This window comes from Hesperophylax consimilis, chromosome 20, assembly GCF_061612785.1.
Source record: "Hesperophylax consimilis isolate HC1 chromosome 20, BYU_Hcon_1.0, whole genome shotgun sequence".
In the NCBI taxonomy this organism is placed as follows: domain Eukaryota; kingdom Metazoa; phylum Arthropoda; class Insecta; order Trichoptera; family Limnephilidae; genus Hesperophylax; species Hesperophylax consimilis.
In genome coordinates, this window is record NC_142855.1 from 11702741 (window position 1) to 11723784 (window position 21044).

Here is a 21044-nt window from a genome sequence, read left to right on the forward strand (position 1 = left end):
ATAAACATCACTATTATTAGCAAATAACAGTATTTAAAATTTAAAAATTTAAATTATACTTTACAATATGTTTCGTCACATGTCTTTTAAAATTAAAAACAAGTTCCACTTGTGTTATACTAGCTGACGTGTACCCGGGGTTGCTAGGGGTTATCCTTAGGGGATAGACATATACCATCGCGGACTTTTCTACACGCCTTTTTTAAGATATAAAATTCCGTAGTACATTATTTTGATGTATCTCATTAGATTTACCCAGCGTTAGCAACGTAAGCGCCTGAAAATACATTTTTTATGACTCGATTACAAAAAACCGACTTTTCTTTATTTTCTATAAATAAAAAATACATGTTTTACGTATATAAGCCTTCCGAGAGAAATTCTATAAATGATTAGTGAAAATCCTATCAAAATCCGGTGCGTAGTTTAGAAGAACTAAGCACGCAAACAGACAGACGCGGATAGCGTCTTTGTTTTAAACGGTTTGGAGAACTGTCGGTATTTCTTGGATAAATATTGCAAAAATAGATAGACGATTATACGACCAATGCATTGCTAATTTATCATTCCTTGCACTTGATGCGAGGATTTGGGGATAAAAGAAATATGTATACATAGGACAACTTGTCCTAAAATAAACGGTGACTAATTGGTTCACTTATGAACTGTGCCCAGTGCATATGCTAATTGAATTCGTTTTTCTTTTTTTAAGAACTCACTTATTACGTCGTCATAAAATATCCTCGAACTTTGGAGACTTACAAGTAATTTTTTTTCTATTGCAATTATGGAAAGATCAGAAATTCTTTGTTGGTTGTGTGTACTACGCAGATATGAATGAATTCTTTTTACAGCTGAAAACGAGGCCTTTCCTAATGGACTTCTTGTTGGAATTGTTGCCAATAACGAGGCTAGTTTAATTAGTTGCGGAAAGGCTAAAGTTAATTTATTTTGTACGCAAAATTCCAAAATTTCTACCAGCGTTTTTGCCTCAAACTCCGGCGTACTATATACGCACATTAATTCGTTTTTAAGACGTTTGAAATCAAAAAAGGGCGAGAAAAGCGATTTAAGATTTTTGAATTGCAAGGATGGAAATTGTCGAGTGAATTGACTGAAGAATTCTGGTTCTAATAGTTCTAAAAAAGTTAGTTCCTTCATTGATCCATATCTCGCATCGATTTCGCTTAAAATGTTGTCTCTGATTTCTTGAAAAATACATAGATAGTGAAATTTGAGGTCATCAATGTTTCTTTTTCTTTTGGGTTCCCTCGTTAGTTCTATAGCGCTTGTATAATTGGAATCGAAAGAAAAATCTTTCATAAAACTTTCAAAATGCTTAATTTCTCTGATGCAATATTCCATGTCAGTTGTTCCTTTTTGAACAAATTTAAATAATTTATCCGTTCGTTTATAAATTTGTTCGTAAATATGTAAAAAAAACATAAACTCGAAATCCCCTAGCGAAAATAAAAAAGATTTTGAAGAACTGACAGTTTCCCCATCCCAACCATCAGGTGAGTCGGTAATGTTTTGGAATAATTCTACAAGCTTAAGACGCTCAGAAGAAATTATTTTTATTGTTTGAGAATCATTACCCCAACGCGTGACGGCGCCGCGTGGCGTCTGGCGACCACACAATTGGTTGTAAAATTCTGTTCGTTTCGTGCTCGATTGAAAAAAGTTACCTATAGATTTCACAATATGGAAAAAGTTTTTAGTTTCCGGTATCCTCTCGCATGATTTGGACAGTATAAAATTGTATGGACTGCACCAAACAAACATCGCATGTGCACATTGTAGTTTTACTATTTTCTGCACGTCGTTTTTGCAGCTGGACATAAAGGGCGCACCGTCGTATGCCTGTGCTACCAACTTTGAAATGCAATTGAACTCTTTTAATTTATTTATAATTACTTCAGTTATGTTTTCTGCGTTTCTATCCGCGCTCACATCAAGAAAACCTAAAAATCTCTCAGTGATTGTTGTTCCGGTTACATACCTTAAAATAAAACATAATTGTTCAGATCCACTGGCGTCTGGAGTCTCTTCGACTATCAGCGCCACAAAGTCACATTCGTTAACTTCGCACTTAATTTTATTAATTATCACACAACTAATAGCGTTCACAATATCATTTTTGATTTTATCATCCGACACGCCTCTAAAAACGGTTTTGTGATCACGTAAGTGATTTCCTAAAATACCATCGTATTGAGATACCAAATTGACACATTCTAGAAAGTTACCACGGTTAGTTGAATTAACTGATTTATTATGACCGAGAAATGGCATTTCTTGCTTGGCTAAAAAACAAGTAATGTCTATTAACCTGCGAAATACACAACGGTTCTGATCTACTATCTCATTATGGCGTAAAATCTCGTCACTGCTTTGAGTGGATAAAGTGGTTTCAATTCTGTCGGATCCAAATTTGCTGAGAGCTATAACGGCTTTGTAATGATCTTGCCTTTGCTCGTGCCTTATGGCCCCATCATTATAATGACATAAATCATTGTAACCCGAGAAGTTCCAGACATTTTGATCAGTAGAAAATAATAAACATGGCCAACAAAACATGCGCTTTAATTTTAGGGATCCACTTAACCACCAAAATCTTTTATATACATTTGGTTTAAAATTCCGATTGTAACCTTGTTTTGTATTGTGAATTATTTTTAAATCAGGAGTTGGCCTTCCATCAGCCACAATTTTCAACTTTTCTGACAATGAACATTTCGAAAAAGTTGTTTCCTTCAATAGATAATAAATAACATCGCTTTGGTCTATTATTTTATGATCTGTCACGGTTTTAAATGAATTAGATGTGGAGTTGGGCAGATTTTTTGTAATTTTTAACTTGCCAGAATTACTGTCGACTTCGCCGTGTGTTCCAGTCGGATGTGTAACTGCAATAAAAAAGTTACAATTGTATTAATGTTCAAACATCTCATTTACTTACTACAAAAATAATAGCTACATTTCTAAAGATTCAGGTCAGACACATTTTTTTGGGTGTGATTTTCTTTAATTATAGTAGAAAGTTATTCGGACTGATATTTTACGCAAGCATTTAAATAACCGTCTTCGATCAAACTTTTGAGAAATAGCGGCAGAAACACGTGTTATCGCTCCGCTTTATTCGAAAACAGATATTCCAATTTTAATAAATCATCTTTCCTGTATAATTCTTACCAGCTGTCGGCTCATCTTGTATGGAATACTCCAAACATTTTCTTTTAACATCTGGCAGATCTGTGTCTATATCTGTATGCGGTAGTTCACCAACACTCTCTCTTACAGTCTCTGACTTCATCACGACGCTAACACTATTTGTGTGCGGGAGTTCACCATCGCCGTCGCGTCCTGTCCGTGGTTCTATATCGATGGTGACACTATCTGGGTTAAAAAGACTCATTATAATAATACCTCAGACATTAATGCGAGTATCGTTGAGTAAAGTATACAATGGTTTTCACCAGTAGCGGCAGATCAATAATAATGGAGAGTAAAATAGCAAATGTTAAATCAATGTCCAGTGTTTATACTATAGCATGCAAAGTCGTAAACTTTCTAATAAAAGTGTGTTTATCAGAAGCGACCTGCCAGGTAAGTATGTTTGCTGTATCTGTTTGTAAATAATAAAACTAGATAGAGTCATTGATGTATTATATTTAGATGAGAAAAAGTGAAAAAGGGGTTCCACTCTTGTCCGGTCAATTAGTACAATTTGACCTCCACCGCTCTACCGACCGACTGCTCGCCGACCGACAGGAAACTACAAAATTCGGTTCATGCGCAGAATGCACCGATTAACGCTATTGGAACACGTTTCGATAATAGCTCGTACCTTAATTTTATATCCCTATGGATAGAGCATAGGAAATCAATTGTATAGCACAAAAACGGTGCTATATAATTCATTCAGTTATTATTACTGTAAAACACACGAATTTGAACCCGCGACCTTCGGATTGTTAGTCGAGAGCCTTACATCTCGACCTCGAACCCCTCGACCTCGAAATGAAACGCCGTTGCCGTTGCTGTAGGAATTAATTAAAGCGCCTATTTCGTGTATTATTCTTACCAGCCGTTTGCTCAACACTCAAGGAATATTCCAAACATTCTTGCTTAACATCCGACAGGTCTATGTCCATATCTGTAGGCGGCAGTTCACCTCCTGCAGTACCAGGCTCTGTCTTGACAGTGACATTATCTGGGTCTGTGAGGTCCATGTCCCTGCTTTGAGAGCGTGCAATCAATACTAGCGATCAATCAGTCCTGAAAGCAAACTTTATCTTAGTGTCAGTAGCCATGCGGACTGCTGTTTTAATTTTTTTGCAGACTTAATTATAACATCATAAAATTGTAAATGGTAGTGCAGACAGTCACCTCATTGAATTTCGTATGCCTAGCATTTTTAAATGTAACAATATCAGGACTAAGCATTTAAAAAACGCTCTTGTACTTAAATTACATGAAGTTAGGAATAGATACGCAGAGGTGACAGATCTATTTAACTGCATGGAAAGTAGGTACAAGAAAGCTACAGTAGTGCAGACAGCCCTGATTTACATAACCTAATTGAATTTCATATGACAAGCATGTTTAAATGTAACAATATCAGGACTAAGCATTTAAAAAAGCGCGTGTACCTAAATTACATGAAGTTAGGAATAGATACGCAGAGGTGACAGATCTATTTAACTGCATGGAAAGTGGGTACAAGAAAGCTACAGTAGTAGTCCAGTCAGCCTGTGTCGTAGAACACCATTTAGACCAACTAAATAGTATAAAGCTAATTTTTTCCCCATCGACTACTACCATTTAGACAAGTGTTTAGAAAAAAGTCCCCACCCCTACCCCCCTTGCTTCCCCCCCTGTGCCCCACCAAACATGAAAAGTGTAAGGGTTTCGTAAATCGCGTCTATCTCAATTATTAAACAACATATCGGATTGAAATTTTTTTTATTCTCTTTGCTGTAACATTTTCTACAAAAAAAGTTCAGTTAACTTTCGTCGTAACTTTTACCGTTTGTTTGTAATTCGTATGATAAGGTAAAAATTTGTATATTTTTTGGCACATAATTTTATATTTTGTCAAAGAACTTTTCAGGCCGACATTTTATGAAAAAATATTTCCTACAAAAGTTGTAGTCCCTGTTATTACCTTTAAAATAATATATATATATATATATATATATATATATATATATATATATATATATATATATATTGACCTCTTCCCGTAGTATGTTGATCCAGTAAGAAGTTGTTAGACTAAGTTGATCCACCTTTAACACCATATAACTTGCCTATTATGGAATATATCTGTATGAATTGGCAACAGTGGTACAATAATTATCAATGTTGCCAGTTTGCCAGAAAAACCATTTGATATACTGTTCATAAAATTTTCAAAATTTGTATGGAGATCGGATGCATAATTTATGTTGATCTACCCAAATTGGCATACTTATGTTGATCTCATATATATTGATCTATTTCCGTAGTATGTTGATCCAGGTAAGAAGTTATTAGACAAAGTTGATCTGTGTCCCTATATATGGTTTTACTAAATGAACCAATCAAGGGGCAATCGGTGGACTGTTCATCACAAGGTTTTATGTGATTCCGTAATCTTTTGTGATATTGAACTCAAAGTATTAGTCTCTAGAGTCGAATATCACATGAAATGACTGTGAGATGGTACCGTTTCAAATCAAAATGACGTGTGTTGCTTGAATTGTTTATAAGAAATGTATGCGTATTTAGATTGAAACGAAAATTTCGCAAAAACAAATCCATAAAAAATCATAACTTAGCAGGGGTACACGGGTTCATAGGGTGAGGTTTGTCTAGGTCCTGGCGGCGGATGCGTTTGCCCATCTACTGCGTGGCGGGCCGAATCGAAAGAAACTGGTTGAGGGATACCTTTCGACCATAAAAATCCAAAATGGTGGCAAAAGGAATAATGTTATGTAGGAAATTTTGAACCTCTATCTTTTACCATCTCTCCTGATTACGATTCCTGACTTAGTAGGGGAGACCGGGTTCTTGGTTATAATGAGTAATTAATGGATGATTGGACGCGGTTGGAGCTAACTAAAAACTGTCCAAAGAAGCGAAGCTACATGATTTTACCGCACATATGCCTCAGGGATCTCATTTCTACAGTATTCAGTCTACTTTCAGCCTTCTTCTGCCAGTTCCATGCCTCACTTCCATATATTAGGGTAGGTACCAGCAATCCATTGTGGAGTTTCGCTTCTTTGGACAGTTTTTTTGCTATCTCCAACCGCGTTCAATCATCCATTGATTACCCATTTTAAATAATTACCCATTATAATCAAGAACCCGGCCACCCCTACTAAGTCACGAAGCGTTATCAGGAGAGGTGGTAAGAAGTTCAAAATATACCATATAACATTATTCCTTTTGCCGCCAATTTAGATTTTTATGGCCAAAAGGTATCCCTCAACCAGTCTCTTTCGATCCGGCCCGCCACGTAGTAGCTGAGCAAACGCAACAGTGTACCCCTGCTAAGTTATGATTTTTTTTATGGATTTGATTTTTGCGAATGTTTCGAATAGCTCTAAAGATGATTCTTTTAAAATCATCTCATATTTAATATTATTAAACAATATGACCGGAAATCGGCTGAAGTAAAAAAACAACTACAAGGTGGTTACAAATACTATTATATTAAATCAATTTTGTCATTTAATTCCCAAACAATGTGTATTTATATTCATTTAAATTAAAATAGCAACTTCACATTAGAAAAGAGAGGACAACGAACAAATAAGTACATTGACTAAGTGTTACGGACGGACATGCACTTGAGCTTATAAAACTTGGGAGCTGTACTCACAGAAACTGGAGTTTAGTTGTAATACCGGTCAATTGTACCGGTATAATCATCCCCCAAAAACATTAAAATAGAAACCATATAAACTACTAAATGCGGTTTAAAGCTAACGAATCCACCTAGATTTAATCAATAATCCCATATTTTTAGATTCCATAAGTACCCACTCTATTGTGTACCTAGAGGTAAAACTAAGATATTGCCTAATATTGGCAAAATATGGCAGAAATGGCTCCAGTGGATAAGTAATAAAACGTATTTTATAAGAACTTTAAAAAAAAAATTGTCTAAAGAAACAGATAAATTTTTAAAACAATTATGAATAAAGTACATTCTGGAATCGTTAATAAGTCGTTTTGAAATATTTCGTCGTGTTTAGTAATCAATAGTATCGCGGTGGCAAGACGCAGAATTCCATAGCCGTTGATTATCAAAGACAAAACAAATAAAATTATAATTATTATATGGGTTAAATGTATTATAATCAGGGTGTTGTCACATCCCGGCAACTTGTAATAATATTACTCTAAACTGCCGGGCTTAGCAGGTGCATTGTCTTAACAACGAAGTTTTGGTCTGATCACATTTTCAATACAGTATTATATTTTAACGAAAATAGTTTTCATACAGAGAATATACAAATAAACCTTTTTTGTGTATAAAAACATATCTGCTTTTAAGTTAAGATGTAGTGTGATATGATTTGTATTTTTTTATGAAACACTTATATGAAGCATGAAGGAATTATCAAAATTTAAATAAAATATATTGTATAAGTGTTTTATCTTATCTTTTAGTTGGTATTACTATAAACTGCACGTGTTAGTTTTACTTCTGCCATTTGTGTGCTAAAAATACTTTATTCAACTTCTCGAAGCTAGCAGCTGTGGCTTTTTGTAGGAAATATGATATCTGATTATAATATTTCTGTTTTCATTTTTTACAAATAAAAACTTGTGTGAATACCGCACCAGAGTCATACAGTCCTAACTGCTCCCGTCTGGAGCCAGTGAGACTATGGCATCCTCAAAGGAGACCTCGAAGGAGATGACGAGGAGGAAGGTGGGAGAGTACCTAACTATTCAGATATGGTCACCAAACACTAATTGTAAAATAGTGCAAATTAATTTTAATAAAATTTATTTGAACCCGCGACCTTCGGATCGCTAGTCGAGAGCCACCTCAAGTAGTTTGATATGTTTGGTGACTTAGCAGGAGTGCCCGGGTTTATAGGGTGAGGTTTGTTCGGTTCTTGGCGGCAGATGCGCTTGCCTACCAAATGCGTGGTGGGCCGGATCGATTAATCCTCTTTCAACGCATCGCCTTGAAACGCAGTAGGAGAGTTGGATTCTTATGTTTATCACTCGAACACACTGACAGATTACTACCCACCCGTCATACCTATTTTCTTCCCAGAAGTCACTGTCCTTCCTTTCTTTCAAAATACCCCCAACACAGCATTCACAAAGATGACATTGGCCTTGAGAGTTACGATTTTCCTAAGGGCCTCCTGTGTGGAGACGATGTAAAAAAAATACAAAAAATAAACAACCATCTCGCTAAATCGTTGGCGGTGACTAATGGTAGGGGTATTGGTTATCTAATAAATGGTTCCCGGGGCGGCGGTACACATAATTGTAATAATTCTCGAGGGCTCTGATGTACAGACACTATGGCTCCTGTTGATTGACGAACATATACTAAAACATCGTTGGTTGGAATCGGTGCTTGAAATGACTTTAGCCATGTTTAATAAAAAAACAAATTGGAATAAATTTATAGCAATTTTAATTTAAAATTTGAAAAATTAAATTCTCACCGATCTAATCGCCGCAATTTTAATAGGCACATATTATGGATATTACGCTTTGTTTCAACTTAATCATTACAAGAAACTTACGTCGGGAGAGATGGTAAAAGATACATTAAAATAAAATTTGATTCAATCAATGTTCAAAATTTCTCTTTTAAAATGACCTAGACAAACCTCACCCCATGAACCCGGGCACCCCTGCTAAGTCACGAAACGTAGTAAATGATGCACTAAAGTAACATTTTTGTTTAATCAGGTTCAAAAGATTTTTTTAGTATGGATTTGACGTTTGCGAAAGTTCCATTTCAATATAAATACGCGTGAGGCAGTCTATCCTCTTTAAGTACAAAGTCATTTTCATAGAATATGGATGTTCTAACAGAATCTAAAAAGTACCACAACGCGCGCGAAATACAAGTTACAACGCATGCAAGCCGTCAAGTTTGTCTGAAATATATGAATCAACAACATAAATCGTGTAAAATGTATATGCGACCGAAAAATGGGCGTGGTTTACAGCTAAATCTCGATGACACAAGTTGATCTGTAGGGATTTACATATGTATGTCAGCTTGGGTAATGGATCAACATATCCGGGGTGGATCAACAAATGCAAACGGATCAACATATACCTGGCGTACCGTCGCTCGAGATCAACATAGTACGAGAGGGGATAAATATATATATATATATATATATGTGTACTTTATGGCTAGGAAACGCCAAATATCAACCGTGAAAGTCGGGATGTGACATCAGAGTGTACTGGCCTTGAGGAGGGGGTTTCGGGTTGTTGCATGCAGAGTGACTGATGTCAAGGCCATAAATAGGTCAGTTACGGAAACCCGCCAGACAGAAAGGGTCGCGTCGCGAGAGTCCGTGTTTCGCAGTGATTGTGTTTTATGGTTTGTGTTTTACGGTTTGTGTTTGTTTTTGTGAACCAAAATGGAGGGCGAGTCATGTGTTATTTGCAATGAACCTTTATCTGTAAGTCAAAATGTTACAGTTACTTCTAAGGGGATTAAAACTTTAATCGAATCTAGCCTTCAAAGGAAGGACGGCCTACAGTGTAAATTCGAAACTCTTCCGACAGTCAGTATACACAAAGAATGGCGTAAAGTGTATACCCGTAGTAGTTCAATAAAAGCTTACATAGCGAGCTCCAAAAACGTTGAAGATTTTGAATCAAACAGTGCGCCTATAAAACGTAGGTCTAATTCTCAGAAGTTTAATTTAAAAGTGAATTGCTTATTTTGTGGAATGGATGCGGTGGTAAATATAAAGACTCCAACAGAATATAGGAAACCGGTCCATTTAGTTCATACTTTAACTATAAAACAAACTATATCTAAATATATTGAAAATAGGAATGATGATTGGGGTGATTTGGTTAGGTCCAGGCTAGAAGGAGTTGTAGACCTCGTAGCTGCTGAGGGGCGTTAGCATTCCGACTGTTATGCTAGGTTTTCGAAACAACCCACTCAATCATCCAGTACGTACGCAGGTCGTGGTAGACCAGTTGACGATTTATTAAAAGAATCATTCATAAAAGTTTGTGATTTCATTGAGGAAAACGATGATTGCCAGCATAGTATTTCTGACCTTTTGCAATTGATAAAAAGTGTGTCAGGCAGAGACCAGGTTTATGAAATTAACTACTTCAAAACTCACTTAGGCACTTTGGTGAAAGACTTCTTATTACAAACATAAAACATAAATCCTCCATCGTTTGTTTAAGAGATGGGGCGGGCAAGGTTTTGTCTGAAACTTGGTACTCTCAAAAGAAAAGCAATAAAGATGATGAGATTAGGAGAATCGTTTCTACAGCAGCAGCTTTGATAAGACAAGAACTTCAAAATCAAGTGTATGATGACTCGACTTACCCCAGTGTTGAAGATATAAGGTCAGGCGGGAAAGATGTTGTTCCACAACTTCTAGATTTGTTTTTAAACGATCTAACGAAGAGAAGAAGGCAAACTTCAGACGAAAGTATGGACGTAAAACGAAAGAGGACTACCATAAATCACATGATATTAAAACTGTGTAGGCCTAGGTCTTTTCAATCACCTGTCCAGTCTGCTTTTGGATTATACTTATCTAGACGGTATGGCTCTAAACATTTAATAGACATTTGTTCATCTCTGGGATGTTCAACGTCATACTATGAGACAGAAATGTACTTACAATCGCTGTTAAAAGCAGGCGGGCCCCAAATTGAGGAAAGGATTTTTTTCCAATTTGTATTTGACAATATTGATATCAACTTAAGAACTCTTGACGGTAAAGACACATTTCACGCTCTCGGAGGCATACAGTGCGTAACTCCAAAAACAGCTGTGTCGAGTGATGTCCGAGTTCCACGTGTTAAGACATGCGACTTTGAAGGTAAATTCAATGTCCCAGTTTTAATGTATACTAAAAAGGCGAAAAGTGGCTTAAAGTCCTTAACAATAGAAAACATTTCTGAAAATATGCCCACTCAATGCTTAGTCTCAGCTCGTAACATGCTATGGTTATGTAGTTTTGCTTTTGTGCCAGTTTCACTACCTGGATGGTCTGCATACATGCGAAACTGTTACGATGGTAGACAAAACTTTGAACCATCTTATGTACTGGCTTTGCCTTTTATAAACATAGATCCAGGAAATCCGACTGCTATTTATTCTGCCCTTAGTTACGCTTCTAAAGAGAGCAAGTTAGCTGGCCAGCCGTGTATTGTCACTTTTGACCAACCACTTTTCCTGAAAGCAGTAGACATTGTTGCAAGTTCTTCTACAGAAAGTGAAATATCTGGAGGAATCGTCAGACTAGGCGGATTCCATCTTCTAATGAGTTTCCTTGGTTGCTTAGGAAAGTTTATGGAAGGTAGTGGAATCGAAGAAATGTGGACCTCTGTTTATGGAAAATCAACGATTCCTCACCTTATGTCAGGACATGCTTACGCAAGGTCTTATAGAGCTCACATGATGACCCAGGCAGCTTTGATGTTACTGCTATTCGAGGAATGTTCATCTCTTAAAGAAATGATTACAAACGACTTTAATGATATTCATATCCAAACAATTAACAAACAAACAACTGTTGAAGACGCCATGAGAGAGTGTAAAACAAATGAAATAATGACAAGACTAGAAGAAGTGTATGAAGATTTGGTTAAAACTAGTAGAACTTCAAAACTGTGGCTACAAGAGTTTAAATTGGTGAATTTGGCTCTAGACTTTATTCTGGCAGAGAGAATCGGCGATTGGAATTTGCACATTAATACAGTCAAGCAAATGATACCGTATTTCCATGCTGCTGGACATTTGCTCTACGCCAAATCCGCACACATATACTTACAACAAATGTTGAGTCTACAATCGAAGATGTCAAATGAAGACTTCGAAAGGTTCGTCAATAAAGGTTTTTTTACAGTTCGGCGTACAGATGGATTTTTTACCGGTATCTGGACGGACATGACCATAGAGCAGACAAATGCGATCATCAAAATCCATAGGTGGCCTTACTCATGGACGAGGATTAAGCGAGAGGACGCTAACCAAGTTCATTGCTTGCGCTCCTGCATCCCTACAAATTTGTGAGGCTTTCGAGAAGTTCTCTGGCTGCTTGACTCAGTTTAACGAACAGCACACTGAACTTAGATGCAGTAGAAGAGAAAGGGACTTGCAAGATATTAATAAATTTCTCCACCAGCACCTGAAGAAGTTATAAACTTAGTTTCCTGCAACTGCAAAAAGGCTTGCAAAAATAATTGTAGCTGCTTTAAAGCATCACTTGATTGCACAGACATGTGCGGGAGCTGTGGTGGATCATGCAGCAATGTAACTTTGGTTGAAGTCGAGGAAAATGAATAACCTCTCATGGAAGTTTAGGATATGATCAAATTAAGATACCGCAATTATTTTGTTCTAAAATAACATCTTTAAAAAATATTACATGCATTTTCAAACCAAAAACTATTTAAAATACCTATTTTCGCTGTATACAAGGACTTATTATTATTTGAAACAAATTTAAAAAGTGGGGAATTTAGGTTTCACCGAGACTCGATTAGTTTTATTTATGGAAAATGCAATAGTGTACCTTGAAGATAAAAAACACTATCACTATACAACAATATCTGCATTGCAACGCCGCGCCGGCCGGCCCCACCTCGACCGAACCCGCCATGATAATCTTGCTGGATCTCCAACAAAGCAAGTACTATTTTATTTCATTTTAAAGGTAATAATAGGGGCTACAACTTTTGTAGGAAATATTTTTTCATAAAATGTCGGCCTGAAAAGTTCTGTGACAAAATGTAAAATTATGTGCCAAAAAATATACAAATTTTTACCTTATCATACGAATTACAAACAAACGGTAAAAGTTACGACGAAAGTTAACTGAACTTTTTTTGTAGAAAACGTTATAGCAAAGAGAATAAAAAGAATTGCAATCCGATATGTTGTTTATTAATTGAGATAGACGCGATTTACGAAACCCTTACACTTTTCATGTTTGAGGGGGCACAGGGGGGGGGGCAAGAGGGGTAGGGGCGGGGACTTTTTGCTAAACACTTGTCTAGATGATAGTAGTCGATGGGGAAAAAATTAGCTTTATACTATTTAGTTACATATAAAAACACAGGCTGACTGGACTATAGTGTATACAGCCCTGATTTACATAACCTCATTGAATTTCATATGCCTAGTATATTTAAATGTAACAATATCAGGACTAAGCATTTAAAAAAACGCTCTTATACCTAAATTACATGAAGTTAGGGATAGGTTCGCAGAGGTGGCAGGAACGTATGCAGTAACTGCATGGAACGTAGGTACAAGAAAGCTACACTACAAAATCTTTTCGATCAGTATTAATTTAACCTATGTCTCCTTATATTTTTGTATGAACTTTATCACATATTTTTAGATGCTTTTAGAGCTTGTATTCATTATATATTTTTTGACTCATTATAAGATCCAATGCCTCATTTAAATGTTTGTTTTTATTATGTTTAATATGTTCTTATGTTTGTATTTAACAGTAAAAGCATTGTATATAGTGTATTTATACCGTTGATATTAAATTAAAAATAAACAAAATTTTGTCTGCCTTATACATTCTATCTATATATAAATAAAAATTTAAATTTTCGTTTATTCAAAATTTTAAATCTCCGAAAGTACTTCACCGGTTGCTTTGAAATTTTGATACAACTTTGCATTCAAATACGCGTGTAATATTCATGAAAAAACATGTTTTTTTTTTAAAACAACTCCATTCGTTGAATAAGCATGCTTCGTTTTTAAATAGCTTCTAAATTCTTTGAACGAAACAGACTTAAATTACTCAAATTGATTCTCCTCTTTGTTACTAAACTTAAACGAAGTGTTTTTTAAATAATTTTTATGTATTTAGAATGTCATTGATTAGAATAATTATTGATGAAGGCAAACATCCAATAAATGGCCATATATCACTAATGAAACAGTTAGTTCATAGTTATTTAGCAAGTTAAAAACTTCATTGAGACGAATGCACGTTAATGTGAATTGTTTAACAGCAACTGTGAGTTTTAATAAACGTTTGCATCGGTCAAATGGATATTAATTTATTTTATTAAATAAATAGTATGAAAAATATGTGTTTAGAGATCGGCTTGTTGTAACAAACCAGCAAAAATAGTGCGAACATAACCTCAAAATACAAACATGTAAGGATTCGTAGAAAAACGTTGCTGTACACAGTATAATTAAATTGCAAAAGGCAGTATACAATTATCACCGTGTAGCCGTACGTCAGAAAACATGAAACCCAAGATAAACACAAATCTACTCACGTACAGGGCAAATAATTAGGAATATTGTCAAACACGCCACACCCGCCGCGCAGTTGATAAACGTCAGATGATTTTTCCATAGAAAACAGACAACTTCGCATGAGGCCATAGACAAAAATAAATTTATACCATCTACATATATACCGCAGTACTTACTATAAACGCTTATCAAAAATATTCTCAAGGTAATGGCGCGACTCAGTCGCGTAGGCCAATGTCGCTGCTACTAGAATAGTTTTTTTTTTTTTTTAATTTAGTAAAAGATAATACATTTATATACATTATTTAAGAAATTTTTTGACTGCCCAAAACGCACTCCTTAAAATCCCACAGACACTCTCTCGATACCTTACAATAACAATAACTACAGATACCATCTAATACAACCACCACTTTATTAACTTCCTTTATACATACCTCAACCTTACCGATCCCTCCTCATCCTACCCCCTCCCTATTCCCCCCTAAATAACTTGTCTCTTGAAATTTAATTTTCCTTAGTAAATATACCGGAATCACTACACTTGTATACAATACCTATGTGGAAACCTGTAAATGGTTTAATTATTGTAATTCAATTATTATTATGTTTTTATTAATGTTAACTGTTGGTATCCCAAATAAAATAAAATAAAACTACTCGCTGCGAGTGACTCAAATAGCTGCTAATAAAGGTAGCGGTGACTCGATTAGAAGTTGTTCTAGCCACGAAAAACACGCGAATTTGGCGAATGAAGCGCTGTGTGTTAGAGATAAGTAGAGGTTAACTTTTATGTCCCTAACAATTATACTCGAGGGAGATCCCATGCACTCTTATACGCTTCGAAAGCGAGGACTTCTGCCTATCAGAATGCGCCAATAACAGAGCGACTCAACTGCTTAACGATTCTGCATTAGCCATCGACATTTTCAATGTCACCTACAGACAATTCAGTAACTATCTTTTAACACATGTCACAAAATAGTAAAACTGCCTCTGTAAACTTTTTAATTTGTAATCTTCTCCATGATATATTCGTGTATAACCGTTTTATGGAGAGCATGACAAAATAAATAAATAAGATGAGGTGAACTAATCACTTCATAACGAAAATTAGAGGGAACCCACCCTTTTCCAACGGCTGTGTGAGGAAACTGATTTTTTAACCTCCTTAGCCACTTCAGGACTCTAACATTTTTTTGTAGATATATGAAGCTACATTTATTTTAAAACGATTCTAGACCCTCCAATGTCCCTGCATGCATATTTGTTAGTACGAAATAATGTACGCTTACTTACATTAATAGGAACACAAAATAAAAACACATCAGAGTAGTGTTCGCCTGTTGGTTTGACATCTAAAATGAGATAATTAAGAAGGAAAACAATATTTACAAATTTGAAACATAAAAATATACAAGTCGCATACAATTACTAATCAATAAATCACTTTCTCAAGATTACATATTTTATCTTTGGACTTCAAAGGCATTTCACTCGCCGTTACTTACTCGCGATTCCAAATTGCGATTGTCTTCTATTAGATACAATGAGTGGCTATCGCTCCCCGTTACAATGTGGCACCAACAAATTATCATGTGTTAAACTTGTATTGTAACATCATTTGGGTAAACAGTTTGTTATATTGTTATGTGCGATTTGGTGTTCAGTACCCACTCGAATAATATAATAATAATTGATAGTTCATGGTCTATGACTTCATTATTGTCTATGTATATTATGTATAACCTAATTGTTGTTTGTTCGTGGCTTTTCACGCGTTTTCGAGTGTTCTAGCCTCTATTCAATTCTAACAGCGCATGCTTTCGTCAAGCAATCGTTTTATCATGTTCCCAAACTTTCATTCTACATAATATCCCATGCACTGTTTAACCCTTGCAGTTAGATCAATCGTCCCAAGCCTGTGACAGTTACTGGTGAGTTGTTATACTCATATTTTCTGTAAGAGTTTTAATCACGCTAATCATTTCGGTTGCATCTCAATTTATATCGGCCGGTGTTCAAAATAAAACTGATCGGATACAGCATACTCAAATGCACACATTCTCTGTGTCTAAGGCGACCTAGCTTTTACGCCAAACGTTACACCTTTCTATTTGACAAGATTGAATACAGCTAACCCAATTACATTTCTTACAAACTTACGTAGTGTCACTAACCGAAGAGCCTTTGAACTGGCAGTCTGATTCAACCAAAATTTTCGAAGGAATTGATTAAAATCAGCACAAATTATAAAATGTAGATTTTGGGAATTGTTTTAATCGCGGAATAAAGGATCCAATGTACGGCAATACCGGTTTATATATAGATATGAACGAAGGCAGCGTCATATTACTGTAATCCGACGATTCTCTCAACCGTTTTTAAATATCATAACTTCAAGGTCAAGATCGTCAGATGTATATCCTTACTAGCTGAGGTGTACCCGGCGTTACTCGACTTTTCTCTGCCATCTATAAATATATTCTGCGTGTATTATATATATAAACCATCCGTAAGAAATTCTCTAAATGATAATAAAAACCCAATCAAAATCCGTTGCGTAGTTTAGATAAACTGAGCGCATAAACAGACAGACGCGGATAGCGACTTCGCTTTATACTATTTAGAGATTTCCAAGCATTTATTATGCGTACAACTCCATTGTTTAGAAAGAATATTTCAATAAAAAAAAACATTTAAGCCTCATATAAATTTGAGTTCTTTTAAAGCCTTGAATTAATTAAAAGGGAAGTTAGGTTACAGAGACAACACGCGTGGTTCACTGAACTAGGTCCAGTGGACAAACTTGTGATTTACTGTGTTTAGAATAGCACGTAAGCCTGTCGGTCAGACAATCTGTCACCGGCTGCCATAAACATGTCACGATAAGCTCTTTTTTTGTTTAAAAATACCTTCCTGTGCTTTTGAGATGTGCACAAATCATTCTCGGGCAAAAACTAATTCTGACGAAGTTTCTTTCCATTCGCACGTATTAAAAAATCACTCAAAAATTCAATAAATACAATTATTCACACTGCTTTTCGAAAAAATAAAGTGAGACAGCGAACGCTGAAACATATAAGTGTTTGAAACAAAACCTATTGACAGTACGTCGTACTCTACTACTCTGCTCGCTGTTCATCGAGAAGTAGAGGAGAATCATCCCACTGACGGGCGAGCATGTCCGCGGCGAGCAGTCTCAGCATGGCGTCACGCGATTTATCCGGTGACATCCAAAAAAAATGCTCGCCGCTCGCCTGTAACGTCATGCGTGAACATGCTCGCCCGTCAGTGGGTCGCTTAAGCTCGCAACTGTTGTCGCGAGGCACGAAACAAAGAAAGGCGTTCATAATAATATAGCTTATTCACCAGTACACGTATTCTTTGAATGGCTCTCTTTCGAATGCGTTCCGTTCCAATTAACTATGAAGGATGTTATTTTGTAGCCATTTAATTCATTCAGACATATTCGTTGTTGTTATTTTTTGTTATGCGTTTCGTTATTCGCTTTCAATCTAAAAACAGGAACCTATATTTTTATGATTTTAGTATGAACATAACGTGGCCTTGTATTTATGTCAATGTTCGGTTTCAGGTTTATTTTTGGGCTTGAACTAACTACCATAACCACAGCGGTGCCATGGATCTACTAAATCCAGACAATGTTTCCATTAAAACGGAGCCAGGGCCCCCAAAACCTTGTGGATATGAAATTCCGTATGCGAATATAGATTTCGAACTCCCGATTGTGAAAAAGGAATGTTTGCATTATGCTTCAAGTAAGTTGCATTGCATATTTTAAAAATTCAGATGTGCAGAATCCATGTTCATTTTGAAATTTTCGCAGGCAGAACATGTGCTTGTTCACGTCATTCTCTCTTGCCGTACATTCATGTTACTTATGGAAAGTATTAATCTTAAAATGTATCTCGACAAGATTCTACTAAACAAAGCAAACTTTCACTTACATTGCTCACAAAAAGTTCCGGGTTCCCCAAGTTAATACCTCATCTTTTTTATTTATAAAATTATATTAATCGCCCATCGGACTTTTTCATACTTGTGATGATTTTAGCGCAACTGAAGTTATCATGGCGTTAATTTAGCTTATATAAATTGTAATACCAATGAGTGATATGTATCTATAGATATAAATGAATGTTTCTTTGTTTGTCCCATTGGTATTCATCCGATTTCAAAGTTTTATCAGATGAATCGTTAATTTAACTAATATAAATTATAATCGTTGAAAGGCATGTTAATATAGAGGCTCTAGATTTGTTGATGACGAGAATTTAGAGAAGGCAATGATTATATAAAGCAGAAAAGCCGATACCGTTAGCTCGCTCCACATACGAGCCGACTTGCCCAAAAACGAGTCGAGGAAACGACCCGTTCTTATAAAGTCAACAATAAGCATGAACGAGTGTTCCTCGACCATGTGCACATCGGTACGCAATGGACCAATGCTGCTAGCTCCTTAGAGCAGGCTGCATTTAAATACCTTTCATATAGTATTTCAAATTGAGATGACCTTAATTTCGAATTAAATAAGCTGTTAGTCTCGGCATAACAATGTACTTATTGTGGTTTTGTTTTTTCAGGTAGCATTAATGTGGAGACTGTTCCAATCAAGGCAGAAGCAGGACCCCGAGAAGAAGATAAAGAGGTTATTTCTTATGTGGAAATTGACGTAGACCTCCCGAATATTAAAAGGGAATGCGTAAAACCCTCTGAAATACTTCCCCACACAGCAGGTAAAACCGACTCTTGTTTTTTTAAATTAACCATTCGTGCTCTCCTATTTTTTGCATGTTTATGTATTTATTAAGCCCAATTCATCTTTTTCAGACTCATTATTGACGCACGTGAAGATCCATCCTGTCGGAAAACGATTCTCCTGTCACCTTTGCAACTATTTCTGCTCTGGGAGGACAACGTTAAAACTGCACTTGCGTACCCATACTGGAGAAAAACCTTTTTCATGTTCTGACTGCACATATGTATGTTCTCGAATGTATAATTTGAAAAGACATATGCTATCTCACAGTGAAGAAAAGCCTTTTTCATGTTCCGACTGCAACTATTCATGTACTCAAAAGGGATATTTGAAGAGGCATATGCTGGTTCACAACGGAGAAAATCCTTATCCTGATTCCACCTATTCATGCTCTACAAAGGGACAACTAGAAATACAAACTCTTACTCCTGGTACAGAAAAACGTTTTTCATGTTCCGACTGCACTTATGCGTGTTCTAGAATGTATACTTTGAAAAGACACATGCTGACTCACAGTGGAGAAAAATATTTTTCATGTTCCAACTGTAGCTATTTATGTTCTCAAATGGGAGATTTGAAGAGACACATGCTGTCGCATAGTGGAGAAAAACCTTTTTCATGTATAGACTGTAACTTTTCATGTTCTCAAAAGAGATATTTGAAGGTACACTTGCGAGTTCACAGTGGAGAAAAACCTTTTGCATGTTCCGACTGTAACTTATCATTTGCTCAAAAGAGATATTTAAAGATGCACATGCTGGTTCACATTGGAGATAAACCTTATTCATGTTCCGACTGTAACTTTTCATGCTCTCGAAAGAGATTTTTGAAGATACACATGCTGGTTCATAGTGGAGAAAAACTGTCTTCATCTTCCCAAAAGGGATAGTATCGAATATTATTTAAAGAAGCGCTTGCTGACTCACAGTGGTAAAAAACCGACAATATATAAAAATGCTACACACCGACAGCTTATTAAATACATTGTATATAATATATGAACCAGCTGATAGGATGTACAATAAAGGTGTGAACACACGCACGTGCGCGACGTCTGCATTACTAAATTCCCAGGACGACATGTACACGAAAACATAACCTTTAATTTCAAATCAACTTGTTGGAATGCCTTTCTTCACCTTCATCTTTCTTTCACATGTCCCACGCGGATCTAGACGGCGCAGATCGGCCCTGCATGGGGAGCGTAGAATTGCATTGCTTGTATAATAATAATAATAATTTGTATTCCAGGATGTGGGGAGGTTAGTGCAATCCCACACGGCCCATATATATTCATATTTTTTGTACAATAGATATGTGAAAAATACAAAAATACATAAAGAAGAATAAATTAACAACATAAAAATTTATGGATTGTAAGTTGTCCAGATATCTGCTTCGCGTATGTTGCGTACGTGTGCACAGTGGTTCTAACCATGGTAAAGTTACGACAATGATAATAATGGCGAAATAGACTACGAACATGTTGCATAACATAGATAATTTTACGTGGAAACTACTCGCATTTTATAGTAAAATTGTTTCAATGTCTTATAAAAAAAATAAAATTATCAACTTTTTGAAGAAACAATTTTTTTTAGTATTATTATTCATAAAAGCACCCGTGAAACTGCCAAAGCAGTTTGTCAGCAAGTAAATTTAACATAACAAGAAGCCATAATATAGAAAACATATAAAGAAAATAACATTTCAAGTGACTACAATACAAAGCACAGATAGACTTAACACAGTCAACATACTCGGACACAAAAT

At 35.9% G+C, this 21044-nt stretch overlaps 2 long non-coding RNA genes across 3 annotated transcripts; one reads left to right on the forward strand and one right to left on the reverse strand.

The window, feature by feature from the left end:
* LOC149414086 (uncharacterized) lies at positions 1–14564 on the reverse strand. 2 transcript variants are annotated; one of them, XR_016304020.1, is made up of 4 exons: positions 14513–14564; positions 4088–4281; positions 3196–3399; positions 1–2909 (listed from the first exon to the last, which is right to left on the reverse strand). It is a non-coding gene; the product is annotated as an uncharacterized LOC149414086 (long non-coding RNA). The 2 variants fall into 2 exon arrangements; XR_016304021.1 differs by having other exon boundaries at positions 14509–14560.
* A 1657-nt stretch (positions 14565–16221) lies between these two features.
* LOC149414087 (uncharacterized) lies at positions 16222–20915 on the forward strand. The gene is made up of 4 exons (XR_016304043.1): positions 16222–16425; positions 18087–18270; positions 19096–19248; positions 19343–20915. It is a non-coding gene; the product is annotated as an uncharacterized LOC149414087 (long non-coding RNA).
* The last annotated feature ends 129 nt before the right edge of the window (positions 20916–21044 follow it).